The sequence below is a fragment of the Sarcophilus harrisii genome, chromosome 1 (assembly GCF_902635505.1).
Source record: "Sarcophilus harrisii chromosome 1, mSarHar1.11, whole genome shotgun sequence".
Taxonomy (NCBI): Eukaryota; Metazoa; Chordata; class Mammalia; order Dasyuromorphia; family Dasyuridae; genus Sarcophilus; species Sarcophilus harrisii.
Genome location: NC_045426.1, coordinates 218,045,197 through 218,065,797, shown reverse-complemented (window position 1 = coordinate 218,065,797; position 20,601 = coordinate 218,045,197). Strand labels below are relative to the sequence as shown.

Sequence of the window (20,601 nt, the reverse complement as noted above, 5' to 3'; positions counted from 1 at the left end):
TGTTTAGGTCTGGATATTATTTATTGTCCATCTATGATGTCAATTCCAAATATATGAATTGGTATGTTATTAACTCAATGGACTAGCAATCCAACCATGGCCTAGCAAAGAAAGCATACATTTCATCTCTAAAAAAATTCATCCACTATAGTTAATTTTTTAAATAATGTGTTTAAGGGAATAATAATTAGAGATACTTAGTAAAGTAAGTAGTAGCAAGTATTATTATACCCAGTAGACAATTGTGGTAACTGATTCTTGCTCAAAGTCACTTGGCTAGCTACTATCAGAAGCAGGATTCACTGCATTTCTCAAGTCTTCTGACCACAAAAAAAAATGTACTTCCTACTACATGAGATATTAGTTATATAGAAAGGTTCATCCTCTAATGAATTAGTACCTTGAATATTTTTTGGTCAATGAATTTAGTCAAGAATTTAGCCTTCAAAGGAGTAGTTGCTAAAATAACTTATTTCTCCAACATAAACAAAGCTTTGATAGGTTATTTTATATTTATCAGTGATTTGCCACTTTAATTCAAATACAGGTTGCCCCCAAATACAGACTATTATCCTAAAATAATATGTCCTTTAAGGAAAAAGTGCATAAGTAAATACTGAAAAATAACACAAATTATAAACACTCGGGTTTTGAACTAGATTCAAGGCATTAAAAGTGCAGTCTACATTCAGACCAGCATGGTATTATTACATGTTTGTTTGACAACAACAAACTAGTCACAGAAAATCTGGCCATTCCTAAAAATAAAATAAAATAAAATTTTTTTAAAAAGAACTTCAAGCAATGAACTCTGGGCCTGTCTGTGATGTGATGATTAGAATTTCAGACTTATTAAAGGAATTAATGTTATAAATCTATTTTAGGAGTTAATGAAACAATATTCTCAATCTCTCTGTCTCTATTTCTCCCTGTATCTCTGTCTCTCTTTTTCACATGCATCCATACTATAAATATATGTATGTATACATACAGACACAGAAGAAGAAGAAAGAAGAAAGAGAAGGAGGAGGAGGAGCAGAAGAAAGAAAGAAAGAAAGAAAGAAAGAAAGAAAGAAAGAAAGAAAGAAAGAAAGAAAGAAAGAAAGAAAGAAAGAAAGAAAGAAAGAAAGAAAGAAAGAAAGAAAGAAAGAAAGAAAGAAAAAGAAAGAAATGAGAAAAATATCAAGGGAAAGCATTTTTTCTTAGAATGGGAGACACCTGAACATATTTGGAGACTGATGAGACTGATGAAATCAAAGAGAGTGAATGATTGCTGGCTCAAGAGAAAAATAAGACAGAATGGGATTGATGATACAGACAAAGGAATTAGCCTTGGTAAAAATAATAATAATAATAATAATAAAAGACTGTTTCCTGACTAAATTCTTAGTGAGGGTAAAAATTCTTTGGAATTGTATTTGGAATAAGAATGGATGAAAAATATCTATTATCTGGATCATGTCATTCAGTTGAATTGCCAGCCCACTGAGTTATTTAAAATTGACACCATAGATGAACAATAACTTATATCCAGGCCTAAATAGGAGAAAGAGAACAGGATGTATTTCATTTTGAAATTCACATAATACATTCAACAACTGAGATTGTTCAGTGGTGCAAAATTCCACTTAAAAAGCTCACAGAAATATTCTTCTGTGAATCTAGGTGGTTTTGAATCTTGCCACACCACTGGATCAATTATGAGTGATCCAGTGAAGAGTTGCACTGTGAAGCACCCTGCAGGATATCGCCAACAGTAATTTGTACAGGATGCCCAAAAGCCTTAGTGCAATTTAAAGTTACTAAAGATTGGCCTAAGACTTTTGGAACAACTTATCTACTAGAATGAAGGGAAATATGCAATCAAAAAAGAAGAGAGGCTGCTCAAATCATAGGAGCAAGGTATGACAAACAGACAACTAGTTGTTGCTCTGGTACTCATAGGATGTCAAAGAATAGAGAGAAAGACTTTCAGCATGTTTTTTGTGATAGAACTATGAGGACCCCCCAGAATGAAATGTTATAGACAGATTGTGATTAATATTGCTGGAGAGAGTACCCATGTGAGATCACAGATTTAGTGACATGTTAAAGAGTAGGATTACCTCTTCTTCTGTGACCAGAGGAAAGCAAAAGGGAATAGGCACTCAAATTAAGAAGTTATGAAGAAATAAGACAACTTACACTTGATGACCTCAATAGTCTCCGTGAAGTAAAAAGCTACGACCAGGGATGTGGTATAAAGTTTAATGCAGCATACTATGCTATACTATACTATACTATTCAGAGTATATAATATAAAATAATCTACCATAATATACATATATATATATATAAAACATGTCCTATAGTATATTTTTCTACCTACAAGACCTTCAAATATATTTACTTTCTTTTGCCTCTTTGTTCCAAAATAAACAAAAAGGGGGGAAAAGCTGCAAAAGAACAAATCATTCACTAATATAAAATTATAAGGAGGTTATTCCAGATATGTGAAAATGGCAAATGGAAAATAGTATTCCAGGTAAGTTATGAAAACTTGAAATTATGCCATTTGGATGCTCTACAACCTTCTATTGTCAATGATATCCTCAGAGATTTCTTTGATCACTTTTCTCCAATATGTTACTCAAGAATACCTAGCAGCAAAAACTATCTTTCAGTACTTTCCAGATGGCATGTACTGAACTATAAAAATGTGATTTTTACCAAGAGTTCTTGGAATTTTCAGAATACATTATAATTAAGGAATGGAATTTAAAATCATTTAAAAGTTTTCAAAGCACATTAACTCATTTGATTCTTCTTAATAACACTATGTTAATTATTATGGACATTATTATCTTTACTTCACAGATGAGGAAACTGAGGCACACTTTCCCATGGTCACTCAGTTATGAGAATTGAACCACAATCTGTGATCTAAACCACAGTCCTTTCTGACTCCAATTCCATCAATCCTTCTACTATACCATGTTGCTTCCCTTTAATATCTCCTTATTTGGCAACTCTAAAAGAAAGTAGCAAATTGGGAATTTCTAGCTGATGAACATTTTAGTAATACAGTATTTTCTTATATTCACCAATTTCTTATTTGTTGCTTTTGTCAAAGGTTTCACCCATCATAGACTTGTATTAAAAGGCACCTACTGTCAGTGTTCCAGTTACTCATAAATCCTTCAACCTGCTAAAGGCAATCTTCACTTCAATTTCTGTTTAATCAGGCTTGAGTTTATGCAAACCTTCATAGTGGAGGTAGATACATACAAACAGGTTGTAAGGACTATAGTATAAATCCTGCAGTCTCAAAATTTTCTTCTATCTCTTGTCTACTCTCAAAAAAAAAAAAATGAAATAGTGAAAAAATACCATGATATCTATTATAGGGAGATTTTTGACCTTTAAAGTTACCTTTGAAGATCTTACAACCCTAGTAGTATCCCATATATAGTGGGTACATAATAATTGTTTTTCATTAATATTCATAGATGTATAACATCTACTACAAGGTCCTCATATATCACTAGAAGTAGAATATCTCTGTTCCAGAAAACATATGCACCATGGCATGACCAATGGACCCTATTCTCTGCACGATCATTTTTGTGGTTCTGATACTGTCAGTGATACATGGCTAACAACCAAGACATACTTTCTTGGCATAGACATGGAAGCACTTGACAGCTGGTAAACAAAACCTTGCACACTCAACTCACCATGACAGGTGCCTTCTGCTGAAACAGGGAGCAGCTCTAATTTCAATCTCTCTACTTGTATCTCAGTTCCACTATGACCAGAAACTAAGGCTTTCATAAGACCCAGCATTGAAAATGGGGGACAATTTGGTGACTTACCATTATGTGTAATTCAGCAATATGTAGCATCTTTTGATGGCACATACAGTAGTGGCTATAATCATTACCATATCTCCAAAGACCATGGTATAGTAAATCTTTAAATTTTATTATTAACCTCCCATCAGCCTTAAAATAAAAATGTTTCTATCCTTTTTTAGTATAAACCCTACCTTCCTAGTATCAACCAATCTTCATAACTTTTATATAAGAACACATTTTTTTTTTCAATTTGATGGCTTCTATGAGGAAATCCTGTCAATCAATCAATAAACATTTATTAAACATCTGCTACGTACCAAGTACTATGCTAAGAATTGGAGCTACAGAAAGAGGTTTAAAAAGATAGTCCTTCTCCTGAAAGAGCTAACAGTCTAAGAGAGGAAAGAACATATAAATAAATATATATAGAAAGCAAGCTTTAAACAGAATAAATAGGAAATAATTATCTGAAAAAGGTAATAGAATTAAGAAGGGTGGGAAAGGTTTTCCAGAGAAGATGAGATTTTAGTTGGAGATTAAAGAAACAGTATTGTCAGGCACAAACCTTCCTGGTCAAGTCTGTAGTAAAGTCATGATTAGTCACTGCAACTAACACCAGTCCTAGGTGAACTCCCTTTCTGTTGCCCATAAATACAGACTAACAGGATCCTTACTCAAGGATCCTGATACAAATAAATAAGGTAGAGTTCTAGATACAAATAAATAAGGTAAAAGTTCTCTGTTCTCAAACCTATATTGGCAAGTCCCAAAGAAGCAACACTACTTTATATAAACTAAATAAAAGGGAAAGATTAAATCCAGATGCTGTAAATATTCCTTAAACGTTCTTCAGATCAAACATCTCAAATGCAAAAGCCAAAAGAGTGTCACAAAATAGTTACCAATCTCATCTAAAACAGAGAAACAATGGTAAGTGGCCAGAATCAGATCACCATCATCAGGTTGTTTCCGCTACCGCTGCATAACTACAGCTGTTTCTCTTCCTATAATCCACCTTTGCACTTTCCTCATCCTGGCATGTTTGACAGCTGCCTCTGCTGAGCATTGTTGTGTGGAGGATATGGCTTCCACCGAGTGTTTATGGTTCTGTTTACTAGTCGTCAAGTGGCTCCATGTCTGTGTCAAGAAGGTATGTCTTGGTTGTCAGCCATGCATCACTGACAGTATCGGAAGGAGGGCAACTCACCTTCCATTTTGTTAGTGTTCAAAGCATGACAGAAAGGATTACTGGTAGGCATCCCAGAGTCACCAGGCTGTACCCAGCCTATGGGATGCCATCCATGGGTCAACTGTGTTGATCCAACATGGTGATCTACTCACATTGTAGGGAGGGCTATAAATAATCTAGGAGAAGCTATCCTCATTATTGTTATTTGTTTCCATGTTATCTGTAACCCTCAGCCCTTCCCATCAGCTCACTGGGTGGCTTTCCAGTATGACTGTACTGAGCTTTGAATTGCTTCTGTTAGTTTTACATACTGAAATCAAGATGTCTGTATGGTTGAAGTCAAAATGTATGATTGGTTTGCTCTCAATATTTATGGCCCTCAATATTTTATTTATGTCTGGGAGAGTAGAACTTCCTTGCAAAACCCTGTGCTTATTTGTTCATACTGTTAAAATAGGGAAGACAAACCATTCCATGATTTCATTATGAGGGGAAAACTAGCTAAGGTGTTTGGTGATAAAGTTTGTCCTATAGGATAGTGTCTAACATATAACTATTCCTGGCACCATCCTGGGTGACAAAGAAGTATAGCAGATAAATAATAATCTGTGATATATTAATGGAGGTATTCTTCAGGACTTTTCATGAACACATCCAGATATGAATGATCCATCACTCTCAGACAAAGAGACAAATGAAGAGAGTATAGAAAACAACTGAATGATACTTCAGTTGGTTCCTTGAATAAACACAAAGCAACTGGCTCCCCATATTAGTCTTCAAGAAATTTGCCTACAATGACACTCTCATTCCTTGAATCAACATGGCCTTTTAAATAAAAATTGTGACTTTCCTTCCCATTCCTATCCCACCATGCTAACCAGTTTCTGAGTAGTCAACTATATATCTTGAAGCTAGGGAAGACTAAACAGGTTCACATGGACCATATAAATCATTCCTGAATGAAGACTGTTTTCTTCCTTTCTTTGGGATGTCATATGAAATAGAAAATTCATTCTCATAGGTCCAATGACATATCTGTTAGTATATTTGAGGCAGACAGTTTTACAGTGGATGAAATGCTGAGCCTAGAGTCAGGAAGACTTGAATTTAAATTTGGCCTCTGACAGTTACTAGCTATGTGATCATGGGCAAGTCACTCAAACTGTTTGCCTCAGTTTCCTCATCTGTAAAATGGGGATAATAATAGCACTTACCTCCCAGGGTTGTCGTGAGGATAAAATAAAACATTCTTTGCAAACTTAAAAGCACTATATAAATGCCAGCTACTATTATTACTTCACACAGTAGGGGATGAACTTCTGAAACTCATTATCTCAAGAGGTGGTCCCAGAGGCTCAAGAAGTATTTAGAGATATTTATGCATGATAGATTTTAATGGTTTAGAAAAGAAAGCCAAGGGTGTTGGCAACTTACACTTCAATTTTGAGCTAGACGTCATGGAGGGTAACAACATGTTCTGTCCAAAAATATACCTGTAGTACCTTTATCAGAAACAGAACACTGAGCTGGGATGGACCATGGGATACAATGCAATTTCGCTCTTCCTTGCTATACAGATAGTTATCTTTATTTTGACATCAGAATAATTTCCAAATATATCCTTTCCCATCTTCAATATTCAACAAGTGTCAAGTTGTAAAAGAAAAAAAAGGGGGGGGGGGAAGCAGAGTAGAAAAAACAATAAATTAATCAACCACACTGTCACAAATGGCAGAATATGCAATTTGCCATACTCAGAGTACTAAATCTCAGTGATGAAAAAACATAGGTGCATTTTCTAAATACTCTGAGGCCAAGCTTAGTCATTATAAATATATGATGTCTAGGTTCATTATGTTACTCTAGATTTTTATACTTTTGTAATGATATTTTTCCTGCTTCTGTTTACTCTTACTGATCCATAACTTCTCTGTAACCTTTTTATTATGAAATGAACAAATAACATTTCAACATACAGAAAATCTGTATTGGATATGAGTGAGTTATATTTTCTGAATTCACATTAATTTTTTCTTACATTTCATGAATGTGTCATTTATGTATCTCAATTTAGTGGCAATTGGGAGCACAATGGAGAGAACACTGATTCTAGAGTCAGAAAGACCTAAATTCAAATTCAGTCTGATGTACTTAGAAACTGTAAGACTTTAGGAAAGTCAATTAACTTCCATTTGCCTCAGTTTCCTCAACCACAAAATGAGGATAATGACAATAATACCTGCCTAACAAATCTATTGCGAAGATCAAATGAGACAATATTTTAAAAATCACTTAGCCCAGTGTCTGGCATATAATAGGTACTATATAAATGCTTATTGTCTTCCTTTCCCCCATTTCAATTAACAATTCAGTGATCAAAGTGCACCCATTTTGTTTCCATTTCTTTGCTATTATAAATGTGGTGTTTATGGGACCCTTCTCATAAAGATGTTACATACATCTTTATGGTATGTAATTGGCAGGGTATACCCTGAACCAAAGAGTATGGATATTTAATAATTTTTAAAAGCATAATTCCAAATTTTGCTGGAATGATTAAACTAATTTAAAATTCTACCAACAGGGGTATATCTATCTTCCCACAGTCATGCCAACATGGGTTATTTTTATTTATTGTTAATCTTTGCCAATTTGCTGGATCTGAAGTAAATTGTTTTGCTTGGTTTTACCTTTATTGCCTTTAACAATTTGGCCTCCACCTCATTGTACATTACCTGCACCCTCTCACTATATAATTCAACAAACTGGATTTTATCTATTTCTCACTCGTGAGTCCTATCTCCATGCTTTTAATATCTGTCTTCCATGCATGAAAAGCATTCTCTCCTCTTCTCTTCCTCACAGAATTCCTAACTTTCTTTAAGACACAGCTCAAGGATCACCTCTAGCAGCTGACATTATCAGACAAGGCAATGTACAGCTTCATATTAACTAGCATATATTCTGCATATATATTTATTCTGTATGTACTTAAATATGTATATGTTGTTCTTCACCCACCTACCCAGTTAGGACGTAATGAGAATACAGAATTTTTTTCAATTTTGTCATTGCATTTTGAATTTAGTAAATGCCTTTTTTATCGATTGATTAATAGTAGTGATTTGAAGAAATTTTTCATATGTTTCTTAATAGCTTGGAATTTTTTAAAGAATTGTATATTAAGATCTTGTGATCATTTATCCTTTGGGAATGACTCTTGGATCCTAATATATTTGCATTAATTCCCTATATGTATCTTGTCTATAAGACCCTAATTAAATATTTGATATTGATATATTTCCCTAACCATTTCTCTTCTTATCCAAAGTGCAATGAGTCTGCTCATAGAAAATAACAAAACAAAACAAAACATACTTTTAAAATTTCATGAAATGAAAAGTAGCTCTTTTTATTTGTGTGATATCTTCTCTTGCCTTTACTTGGTTAATAATTATGCTTCTACCCATACTTGTAAAAATTACCTATATCTATTTTTTTATTTTTAAAGATGAGAAATACATACACACACACACACACATATATATATATACATATATATATATATATATATATATATAAATGTCAAGCATGCTTTTATAATTTAGTGTTTTTACATGAAAATTACATAAAAATTTACAATAAATTTATATATTTAAAAGGAATAGTAAGTTGTACATAATTGATTTGCAATTTCATATCTAATATTTTTATTAAACTATTATGGAAATTCTTGTTTTATACCATAAATTAAGGGAAAACAATTAAAATATGTTTTTAAAAACTTGTTATGTAATAAGATCTGATGTAAAACTTTTTCTTCTTTTCTTTCTATATTTTCTTTCTTTCCTCAAGTCAATCAGAGAGCTTTTTCACAAGTATTTTATATTGTATTTAATAAATATTACGTTATTGACTTCCATTATTTCTGAGAATTGCTAGATTTTAAAAATATTTTTCCTAATCACTACCAAATGCTTTTTAAAATTATTATCATAACTGCTTTATAAATTAAGGCCAGGAAGCACCATTTCCCATTCATTCCCACTTTTTCATGATTTGCCTTGAGATTATCAGCCTTTTATGAGGAAACCAAATTATCACTCTTTGCCGATGACATGATGGTATACTTAGAGAACCCTAGAGATTCTACTAAAAAGTTATTAGAAATAATCCACAACTTTATCAAAGTTGCTGGTTATAAAATAAACCCACATAAGTCATCAGCATTCTTATATATCACTAATAAAATCCAACAGTCAGAGTTACAAAGAGAAATTCCATTTAAAGTAACTACTGATAATATAAAATATTTAGGAATCTATCTGCCAAGGGAAAATCAGAAACTTTATGAGCAAAATTACAGACCACTTTTCACACAAATTAAGTCTGATCTAACCAATTGGAAAAATATTAAATGCTCTTGGATAGGGCGAGCAAATATAATAAAGATGACAATATTACCTAAACTAATCTATTTATTTAGCGCTATACCAATCAGACTCCCAAAAAACTATTTTAATGACCTAGAAAAAATAACAACAAAGTTCATATGGAAAAACAAAAGGTCAAGAATTTCAAGGGAATTAATGAAAAAAAAATCAAATGAAGGTGGCTTAGCTGTACCAGATCTAAAATTATATTATAGAGCAGCAGTTACCAAAACTATTTGGTATTGGCTAAGGAATAGATTAGTTGATCAGTGGAATAGATTAGGTTCAAGGGATAAAACAGTCAACAAATATAGCAACCTAGTCTTTGACAAACCCAAAGATCCCAGCTTTTGGGATAAGAACTTACTGTTTGATAAAAATTGCTGGGAAAATTGGAAACTAATATGGCAGAAACTAGGCATTGATCCACACTTAACACCGTACACCAAGATAAGGTCAAAATGGGTTCATGACCTAGGCATAAAGAATGAAATTATTAATAAATTAGAGGAACATAGGATAGTTTACCTCTCAGACCTGTGGAAGGGGAAGGTCTTTATGACCAAAGCAGAACTAGAGATCATTACTGATCACAAAATAGAAAATTTCGATTATACCAAACTGAAAAGTTTTTGTACAAACAAAACTAATGCAGACAAGATTAGAAGGGAAGCAATAAACTGGGAAAATATTTTTACAGTCAAAGGTTCTGATAAAGGCCTCATTTCCAAAATATATAGAGAATTAACTCTAATTTATAAAAAAATCAAGCCATTCTCCAATTGAAAAATGGTCAAAGGATATGAACAGACAATTCTCAGATGAAGAAATTGAAACTATTTCTAGTCATATGAAAAGATGCTCCAAGTCATTATTAATCAGAGAAATGCAAATTAAGACAACTCTAAGATACCACTACACACCTGTCAGATTGGCTAAGATGACAGGAAAAAATAATGATGATTGTTGGAGGGGATGCGGGAAAACTGGGACATTGATGCATTGTTGGTGGAGTTGTGAACGAATCCAACCATTTTGGAGAGTAGTTTGGAACTATGCTCAAAAAGTTATCAAACTGTGCATACCCTTTGATCCAGCAGTGTTACTACTGGGATTATATCCCAAAGAGATTATAAAGAAGGGAAAGGGACCTGTATGTGCACGAATATTTGTGGCAGCCCTTTTTGTAGTGGCTAGAAACTGGAAACTGAATGGATGTCCATCAGTTGGAGAATGGCTGAATAAATTGTGGTATATGAATATTATGGAATATTACTGTTCTGTAAGAAATGACCAACAGGATGATTTCAGAAAGGCCTGGAGAGACTTACACGAACTGATGCTGAGTGAAATGAGCAGGACCAGGAGATCATTATATACTTCAACAACAATACTATATGATGACCAGTTCTGATGGACCAGGCCATCCTCAGCAACGAGATCAACCAAATCATTTCTAATGGAGCAGTAATGAACTGAACCAGCTATGCCCAGAAAAAGAACTCTGGGAGATGACTAAAAACCATTACATTGAATTCCCAATCCCTATATTTATGCAAACCTGCATTTTTGATTTCCTTCACAAGCTAATTGTACAATATTTCAGAGTCTGATTCTTTTTGTACAGCAAAAATAACGTTTTGGTCATGTATACTTATTGTGTATCTAATTTATATTTTAATATATTTAACATCTACTGGTCATCCTGCCAGCTAGGGGAGGGGGTGGGCGGGTAAGAGGTAAAAAATTGGAACAAGAGGTTTGGCAATTGTTAATGCTGTAAAGTTACCCATGCATATATCCTGTAAATAAAAGGCTATTAAATAAAAAAGAAAAAAAAAAGAGATTATCAGCCTTTTGTTTGCCCCCAAAATTTTATTAGTAAGTTGTTTCTTCTGTAGAATATTCACTAATGTGTAAATTAATTTAGTTAACATTTTATTATATTATCACTGGTCAAATATAAGTAATATATATATAAGTAATATATCACTTCATTTTTATTTTTAATTTTTTTTATTTTAAAGTATATTTTCTAGTTGTATTTATATATTTTCAATTGCCCTTAGTAGCTTGAACCACAGATATTTTATGTATTTTCTATTATTTTCAAAGTTCCTTTTCTATTATTTCTTTCTGAATTATGTTTTGACTGCTTAAAAATGCTGATGGTTTTTGTGGACTTATTTTGTATCCTGCTACTACTCAATTAACTTTTTTTTCTTTTTACTGATTCTCCAAGGTTTTCGAAATGAACCACTACATCATCTAAAAATTTCATCTGCTATTTCATTCTTACTATTCTTTGTGCTTTTAATTTATTTTTCTTGTATTAATGCTATCTATCAGTAGCAGTTCATGAATTATAACAGTTAATAATAATAAGAGGGCACCCCTTCCTCTGCATTTATTAGAAAACTTTTTAGTATTTCCTATGACAAATAATGATAGATTTTAGTTATAGCTATATGCTTATTGTGTTTTTTAAATGGCCTTTCTAGGTTGATGATATTGAGAGTTTTTAATATAAATAAAGAATGTATTTTTTCAAAGGATTTTCCCTGCATGCAGTGATATAATGATGTGTTTTTGGTTGGGTTTTTTTTATTATTAATTATGCTAATTGGTTTCCTAATGTGAAACTATATTTATGCTGCTATCAAAAATCCAACCTGATCACAATTGGATTTTTTTAATGCAATGCTGTGTCTTTGGGGGATTTTATTTTTAAATGCCTCAATATTCATTGATGATATTGATCTCTATTCTCTTTCTTTGCTTTATCCTTCCCTGCTTTGGGTATTTTGATCATGTTTGAATCATAAAAATTGCTTGATCAATAAGTATATTTATTGCTCTTTACAAATACTTGATAGAATTTACCTTGGTAGACTGGATTCTGCCCTCTCCCACCCCCACCTTGGTAATTATGTATAGGACATTCTGAGAATTCTTTTTGTTACTTCTTTGTTGTGATTTTATTGTGTTAATTTTTTTTTTATTTTGGCAGTTTTTCTTTTTTTTATTAGGTTAGCAAAATGCTTGTTCATTCTATAAGATTTTTCAATAAGCCAACATTTAGTTTTATGTATTTTATAGTGTGTTTGTTTTCATGTGTAAGTAGTACTGAACTTTTACTGTATTGTCACTAACCAACTACTGTGTTTTACTTTTAATTTTTGTCTATATTCTTCTATCTTTCAATATATACTTTTTATGCTTATTTTGGATTCATTTATGTTGATTTCCTAAGGTCTTAAAAATCACTGGATTTAGACTTTGAATGAATGAATGATTATTCATTCAATTTTTCTCTCTCCTTTTCTTCTGATTATTTGTTCTCCCTAAATCTTTAATATCTTACATCTTTTCCCGCCTTGATTTTCTTTCTTTGCTTTTTTTTAACTGTTCTTTTAACTATCTTGAACTCTGTTCAAGATTTAAAACTATATAATATTGATTTAGTTATTTATCTTTATTTGGTAATTATGCTTATTTATTCTTCTTATGTTTCTTCTGTTTAGAGATTTGCAAATTCAATGTTCCGCTCACCTCTAAAGTTGGTTAATTTTTTAGAAATACCTCAAATACCTGCTTTTTATTATATGACCATTTTTGGAGTTGATGATTGGGTTTGGTTTTGAAGAATATAGCCTTTGTGTTTGCAGCTACAGGTCCTTTGCTATTTGGAATATCCTTTCCTAAGATTGCCTTAGATTACTTTCAATAGTAACATATTTGAATTAACATTCTTTCATAGATGAAAGTATCCCGTTGCTTGCAAACTTTGATGCTTGTTATTTAACTGCTATATTCTTTGGAATTTTAGGCATGGGATTTTTCTCTAAAAACCATCTATGTATTTCTTTGCTATATCCAAAAGTATGTGTTTTGTTTTCTGTAATCAATGAGTCTGGGTAGTTTTTCTGTATTATTTCATATGATATGATATTCAGCTTTTTTATTTATTAATGCTCTTCTGGGAAATAATTATTTCTTAAAATATTTCTTTGCATGAATTGCTTTAGCTTATCTGGAATTCATAAGATCTTCTAAAGTTGTTACTTTTTATTTCTTATCTGCTATATTTTCTTCAATTTCTAGATTTTTTGCGATACAAATTTCCCGTCTTTTTCTTTTATAACCTTGACTTCTTTAAGGAAATTCTCCATCTCATCTCCTAACTTCTCCATCTTGTTTGTGGTTTTTTGTTTGATCTTGACAATTCTGATTTCAAACCTAATATCTTCTTTTAAAAGTTGTATTCATCTTTTGAATCATTTTGGGGTTCCTTATAGTTATCCCATGGGCCATCCCCAAAATTCTCTTTTTGTTCATGTATTTTTGGTTCATTTTACTTCAAAGTATGTTCATTGTATTCTGCCTCCCTTTGACTTTTTAACTCCTTTTTCTTTCTGACTTTATGTTGGCTTCTCTGCTTGTGAATTAGGTTTACAACCAAGCCAATTTTCCTATGGACTGCTCTTTTCAGTCTTTATCTTATATTCCTAATAATTTGTCTTTGTTTTACCTTAATCTGCTCCCCTTTCTCCTATTATACAGTTCTTCCCTGAAGCTGGGCGTTTTCTGCATCCTTATGCTGAGGAAATGGTAAATCCATTCCCAGAATAAATTTCTGAAGAACATGACTGGCCCAAGATAGATTTTTATCTTTTAGGTACAGAAGTTTGTTCCCTTCTAAGTAGTTCTACATTGACCATATTTTCCACTTACATTCCTCCAATAGTTTTTACCTTTCTGTGATAAAGGAGAGTTAATGTCTTCCACCTCTTCTGAGATGTGGAATGATGGGTTCAAAATTAGACACTCCCAAAAATGTACAAAGGAAAATGCTTCCTTTGTACATTTGGAGTATAATTAGTACTCCATTATGATTAAAGAAGGATTGGGCTTGAACCAACTCACAACTGTTCTCTGAAGCACCAACCTGAATGATGGCTTATGCTATTTTTCAGGGTATTTAGTGGTAGCTTTAAATAATTAAGCTTGGTGTACAGCCATTTAAGTCACATTTGACTCTTCATACTTTAGTTGGGTTTTCTTAGCAGAGATACTAGAGTTTGTCATTTCCTTCTCTAGCTCATTTTACAGATCAAGAAACTGAGGCAAATGGGATTAAGCGAATTGGTTAGAGTCGTACAGCTAGTGTCTCGAACTGACTTCAGACTTGGTGCTTTATTTATCCAATACACCATCTAGCTGTCCCAGTAATTAAGTTAACTGATATTATTTTATGAGGCATTTGTCTTGTGAGGTATCTGCCTTCTAATTTAGTATGTTCACTTTTAGTTGTTCTAAAACTTTTGTATGATTCTTTTTTTTTACAGTTTTGGGTTTTGAAAACTTTGCAGAAAATGACTATGTTCATCAACTTGTTAATCATATAATTAAATAAAAATTTCTTAAATGCTTAGGCATCTGTAAGAAAAGACTGGGCTCCATGCATGTAGAGAGGCACATGTGTAAAGAGATGTCCTTGCTATGGAGGTTACATATTTTTTCAAAGTCTATGTGTTAACCTACTTATTTCAAGAAATATTCGATACAACAAAATTCCACTGAAGCAAAAGAATTTAAAATAATTCTAAGGAACTTGACCTCTAGTTGTACATTATAAACTCTCACTAAGTATAGTTCCAAAGCAATTCCAGATGCAAAATGTTTAGACATATGATCATAGATACTATTTATTTAACAAGTCCACATCCTAGGGAAAATCCTAGGGCAGGATGGTGCTTATTATTTTGCACATTGTTTTTGCAAATGTTGAAGATTTTGCAAGACTCCAAGGGCATTTTGCTAAACTCTTCTTGTTAAAATTCAAAAGAGAAACATAACACAAGTCTTTCTAAGTGGAAGCTTGGGCTAAGTAAACAATAAAGAAAACCACAAAGGACAAGTTGGGTGCTTGTTGTTCTTACCAGTGAGATAACTAAGCCTGATCAGTGACAGTTGCCTTAGAGATGGGCTACCTCCTGGAGTGCACTGCAAATTAATGTGCCTCAAAGAACACATTAGAAAATTACATTAAATTAAGCATTCAGGGCTCACTCTGCATGCCACAAATTCACCAACCCAAACCACACACACATACCCCCTAAAGAGTCCTATTGTCCTACCAAATGTCCCTAACTCAGAGGTTCTCTATCAAAGTGGCTACATTCTTGTTTTAGTCCATTACCCAAGTGTGTTTTCCTCAGGTAAGTCTAGAGTCAACCAATGAAGAAAACTGCCATACACTAAGCCTGATTCTTTACAATGTCCAAGTCTTTACTTCAAAGACACAAGAGAAAAACACATTAACGGTCTCAAGCCACAAGGGAATCATTCAGTGCACAGTGATAGTAATGATCCAATGGTACCCCAGGGGCCCAACAGACTTATTGTGTCCCACTAAGTACCTAACTTACCACTAGACAGTGACTTAGGACACAGAGAACAAAGCTACTTAAATTTCCCACTCACAGCCTGAATGCTGGTTCTGAAAAATTTCCTCCCCCAAGGCATTATCAGAATAGAGCATGAACCTTTGACAATGATGGTAGTCAGGCCAAAAACTTGGCATATTTAAGAAGAAAATGTACAAGACCTTAAGCATGTCTTCTATTTTTGCTTCTTCTTCATTCCTCCATATTTCATGATCAATAGATTTTATAGGGCATAACAGGAAGAGCAACTAATGCACAAAATCCTCATGTCATTGTATGACAATAAAAAAAAAAAAAAAGACTATCCAGAAGATCAAGAGGTAATAGTAATGCTGGAGGCAATTTATTGTGTAAAAAGTGTTATGTAGATAGCAGGATTCCAGGCAATATATCAACTATTCTAATTGTAAACCAAATCTTAAAGAACCACAATAGCTGGCAGGAACGTGGAAAACTCAGTGGGATCAGCAAGTGGTTCAATATCTCAACAAGAGTGGAACACAGAATTATAAGTGCAAGGGCCCCATAGACATGTAAAGATCCAAGGATCCAAAGGAATGAATGGATCTTTTGCCAAGCAACTTACATGTCCCTCACCCCAGTCTCTCTCTCTCCTTCATATTTTTCTCTCCTTCCTTTTTATTTCCAGAATGGCTAGGTTTAAGTGACAAACTCAAAAACTTACAAAATCAACTTATTTTTTTCTAATTCCTTTTCTTCAATAGTCCTGGAAGCTGAAATATGATGTTCTTAATGAATCAAAAAGTCGTTTTTAGTGAGCTTTAAAAAGGATTTAGAGTTTTCCTCTAGATAAGTATCTCAGGAGTAGCCAGGTACACGAAGGAAAATTTTCCTGGTATGTGCTTCATAACAGGAGTTATTTAGTAATAATGTGCCAGGTGTGTTTACTAAGAAAAAGAAAAAGTTACTTCTTAGAGAAGCTAACCATTGTGTCTAGGGTAGGAAGAAGGAGGGAGATTCTTTCTAAATCTGAAAGGTTATTGGGATGATAAAAAAGAAGTAAGTATATAAATAAATAATAGTATTATACTATAAAAATATTTTTAAAACCCAGTCAGTATCTGTCCACAGAAGTCTGTGAAATTGTTGTCTGTTATTTTCATTACTGATAGAGATGATTATTACTAACCATGAAGTGGAAATAGAGGTAGAAGAGGAAGAGAAGAATTATGTAGTATTTGATTGGCATGTTTTCCATCAATGTTTTCCCCCCTCCCCAAAAGGTCCACATCGTTTCATCAGGTGAAGTCTCCAAATAGAAGCTTAAGTCTCAGATACACAGAGAGACTGACAGTGAACATCAGAACAATCCTTTTATTGTCAGATTTCAAATTGGAAAAAAGCATCGTGGGAAGGGAGAGGAGAATTCAAGGAAATTGTTATATATGTGTACACTTTTGCATTATGCATGTTGTGGAATGCATCCTGAGAGAACTGAGTACTGCAACAAATAGCTATGGTGAGGGAATTGAGTCAGCTAGAAGAGACAGTCTAGACCCTCAGATGAGGGAGGAGAAATTGACCTGAGAAGGAAAACTCTCATCCTTGATTTATAAGATTTCTACTATCCCCTCCACTGTAACACAACCACTGGTGCCAAGTACACAGTTCTACAATTTCCATAGTTCCAAAAGGAAATTCCTTACTCTAGAGGTTTTTCTTCAATAATTGTTGCTAGTTATTATAAAATATTACATGGAAAAGCTAAAAAAATGTAAGAAATCAGCTCCATTATGATTAAAGAAGGATTGGGCTTGAACCAATCAGGTCAAGGTCTAACTTCTGTCTCTAACACTTACTGGTTGTGTGACCCTTGGTATCACTTAATCTCTGTATCCACACAGGAAACTCTTCAATCCTATATTCTATAATCATGAGAAAATGCTGGACCTGGCTCATATTGTCTCCGAAAATATCTCAGAGATCTACAAATGCCATACATCAAGGCTTCATTTATTGTTTTGTGGATTATCTAGATATAAGAAAGTGATGGGTAAAATGCTAATAATATAAATTAAAAGCATGTCATGTGTCTATGTGTGTGTAAACATTTACATTTTTAGGAGTCATTAGTTAATCATATACCAGAATATCTCTAACTATAAAAATGATGATTGAGAAAGTTTTCTTATCCAGAATTTCCCATAAACAGTGAAATCAGAGAGATAACTTCTGTTTCTCTCTCTATCTCTATGCTAAAAGGTATTTTGGTAATAGAGTAGGCTATTAGTACCCTGTTTACCATCAAAAGCAGAGAAAAAGGGAGGTAAAGGGAAAAGGAGGAAAGAAAATGCAGTTATCCCCTCTATATTGCAACTTTCCCCATTTGTGGTTTCTATATATCATGAGCTGGCATAAGAAATCAAATGGAAATTTGGGGGAGTTTGCAGAAACTGAAGATGAAATATGAAGGCCAGCAACTGACACACGGAAAGCTTAGAAACTTAGAAGTGTATAAAATATATGTACTAATGCATAATATCAACATTTTGTCTTTTAATACCATAATAATTAGAATTCTGGTATGAAGGTAGGGCCAAAAATTTTACATGAATTTTCCAGATTTTGGGGGTGTTGCTTCCCTAACCCCTGCAATGTGGAAGGAATAACTGTAATCCTCCTGAAGCTAGATCTCTCAACCACTATGACCCTTGGCTTCCATAAAGGACTACTTTATGTAGTCAGTTCCAAATGTTCATTAGGACTAGATAAGTTTTCTCAGAGACATAAAGGATGGAAATTAGATAAGAGAAAGCGTGGAGTTCAGTACTATTTTAGAGTTTAAACTTTTTAAAATGTATTTTAAACTTCGTATCTATGCAGTACATTCTCTCTTCAGACTTCTCACTCACCCCTTCATGGGGATGGACAGAAAGGCTAAGCAGTACAAAACATAGTATTAGTAAGCCAAAACTAAAGAGAAATTCTCAAGTTCTTTAGAGCAAAGTGTCTTAAAATGTAGATTACAACCCCATGTCAGGTCATCTAACTGAATGGGAGGGTTGCAGAAAAATTGGCAACAGTAAAAGGTATCAAATATTCTGCCAAGATTTAATTCTTTAGGTAAAAATAAATAAGCACATCCATCTCATTAGTATGCAAATTTGCTTTCATCTTTAATAAATGATAAATTGTATGTATACCAAAGAATTGTTTTAAAATAAATATCTTTATGATTTATTATTAGTAAATGTTTGATTTGTATTCCTATTTTATATCCCTATATACTCGGGTTGAATAAAATTTTCTCAGGTGAAAAGGGGTCACGAGTGGACAAAGTTTAAGAAGTCCTGCTTTAGACAAGCCATCCCTACTTAGATAGGAGAAATACTGACTGAAGAGAAAGACAAGAGCTAAAAAGAAAGCAAAAATTAGTTTATTCTTGTTAATGGTCAGTTTCAAGGTTTCCTCAATTATAATAACAACAATAATAATGAATAATTATAATAATAATGAGAACTGGGATTTCAGTGATACAGGGAACTAACAGATAAGGCAATTCCTTCAACCAGGTCAATACCTTCTTTACAACCTCTAGTTTTAGAGAATTGCCTCTATAGTAACAGGTTAAATGATTTGCCTAGGAACACTCACCCAGTATATATCAGAGATAAAATTTGAATCCAGATCTTCCTGGCTCTGAGGTTAGCTCACACTAAGATTTGGAAAGAGCTTTTCAAAAAAACAAACCAAATAAAATTCCCTGCAAAACTGATAATTGTGGAAATATGTATAGAAGAATTGTACATATTTAACATATATTAGATTACTTCCTGTCTAAGGGAGGTGGGGGTGGGAAGGGAGGGAGAAAAAAATTGGAACACAAGGTTTTGCAAGGACAAATATTTAAAACTCTTTGCATATATTTTCAAAATAAAAAGCTATTATTTAAAAACAAAACAAAATTGGCAGTTCTGGTATTATAGTACCAATTGTATAGATTAGGGGGAAAACAAGACTAAGAGGGGTCAAGTTATTTGCCCTGGATCACACAACTAAATAAAAATAAAAGCTAGAACATAAACCTTCATTTTCTTAACTATTAAGTTCTCTGCTCTTTTTTTCTTCTGGTAAGTAAATATTCTCATAAGTAAATGAAATTTTCTCTTTCAACACTAAAAAAGAAACTTCCATATTCTCAAATGCATGAGTTCTTGAATGAAGACCATGAATATATGCAATAAAATCCAGCCTGTTGGAAAAAAAAAAAGTTTTAAAAATTACTAATCTGCTATTTGTCCATCCTCTGTGCAGGGTATCAGCATATCATTTCAACTCTCATCTAAGAGCTGCCTGCCCTGATGCACCTCACCACCACTGCCAAATTAAAGACAGTTTTTTTTTATTCCATTATTTCTAAAATGTACTATTGCCAGTGCAACATGCAACGCACAGAAGAACTAGGAGAATTAAAACCATGCAATGAAACAGCTTCTTGACGGATAAAGCTATGGAAATTTTAGGCTCCATTTACTTCTCAATCTAATTTTGTCCTCCGATGCACATTATGCCTGAAATGGGATCTCATGTGGTTTGATCAGTGCTCTTAACGCGTGCAGAAGCAACGAGGCTCCTCTATTGTTGTTTCCTTCCTGTGCCACAGCAATACTTCTAATGAGAGCAGCCCAGCAGGTACTGAGAAGCAGTATCCTCAGTAATCACTCTGCTAC

At 33.2% G+C, this 20,601-nt stretch overlaps 1 protein-coding gene across 2 annotated transcripts in view; it reads right to left on the bottom strand.

Annotated features, from left to right (window-relative positions):
- The window catches only part of PAX5 (paired box 5), a 328,377-nt gene that overhangs the window by 114,129 nt on the left and 193,647 nt on the right, over nucleotides 1-20,601 (bottom strand). The window lies entirely within an intron of this gene.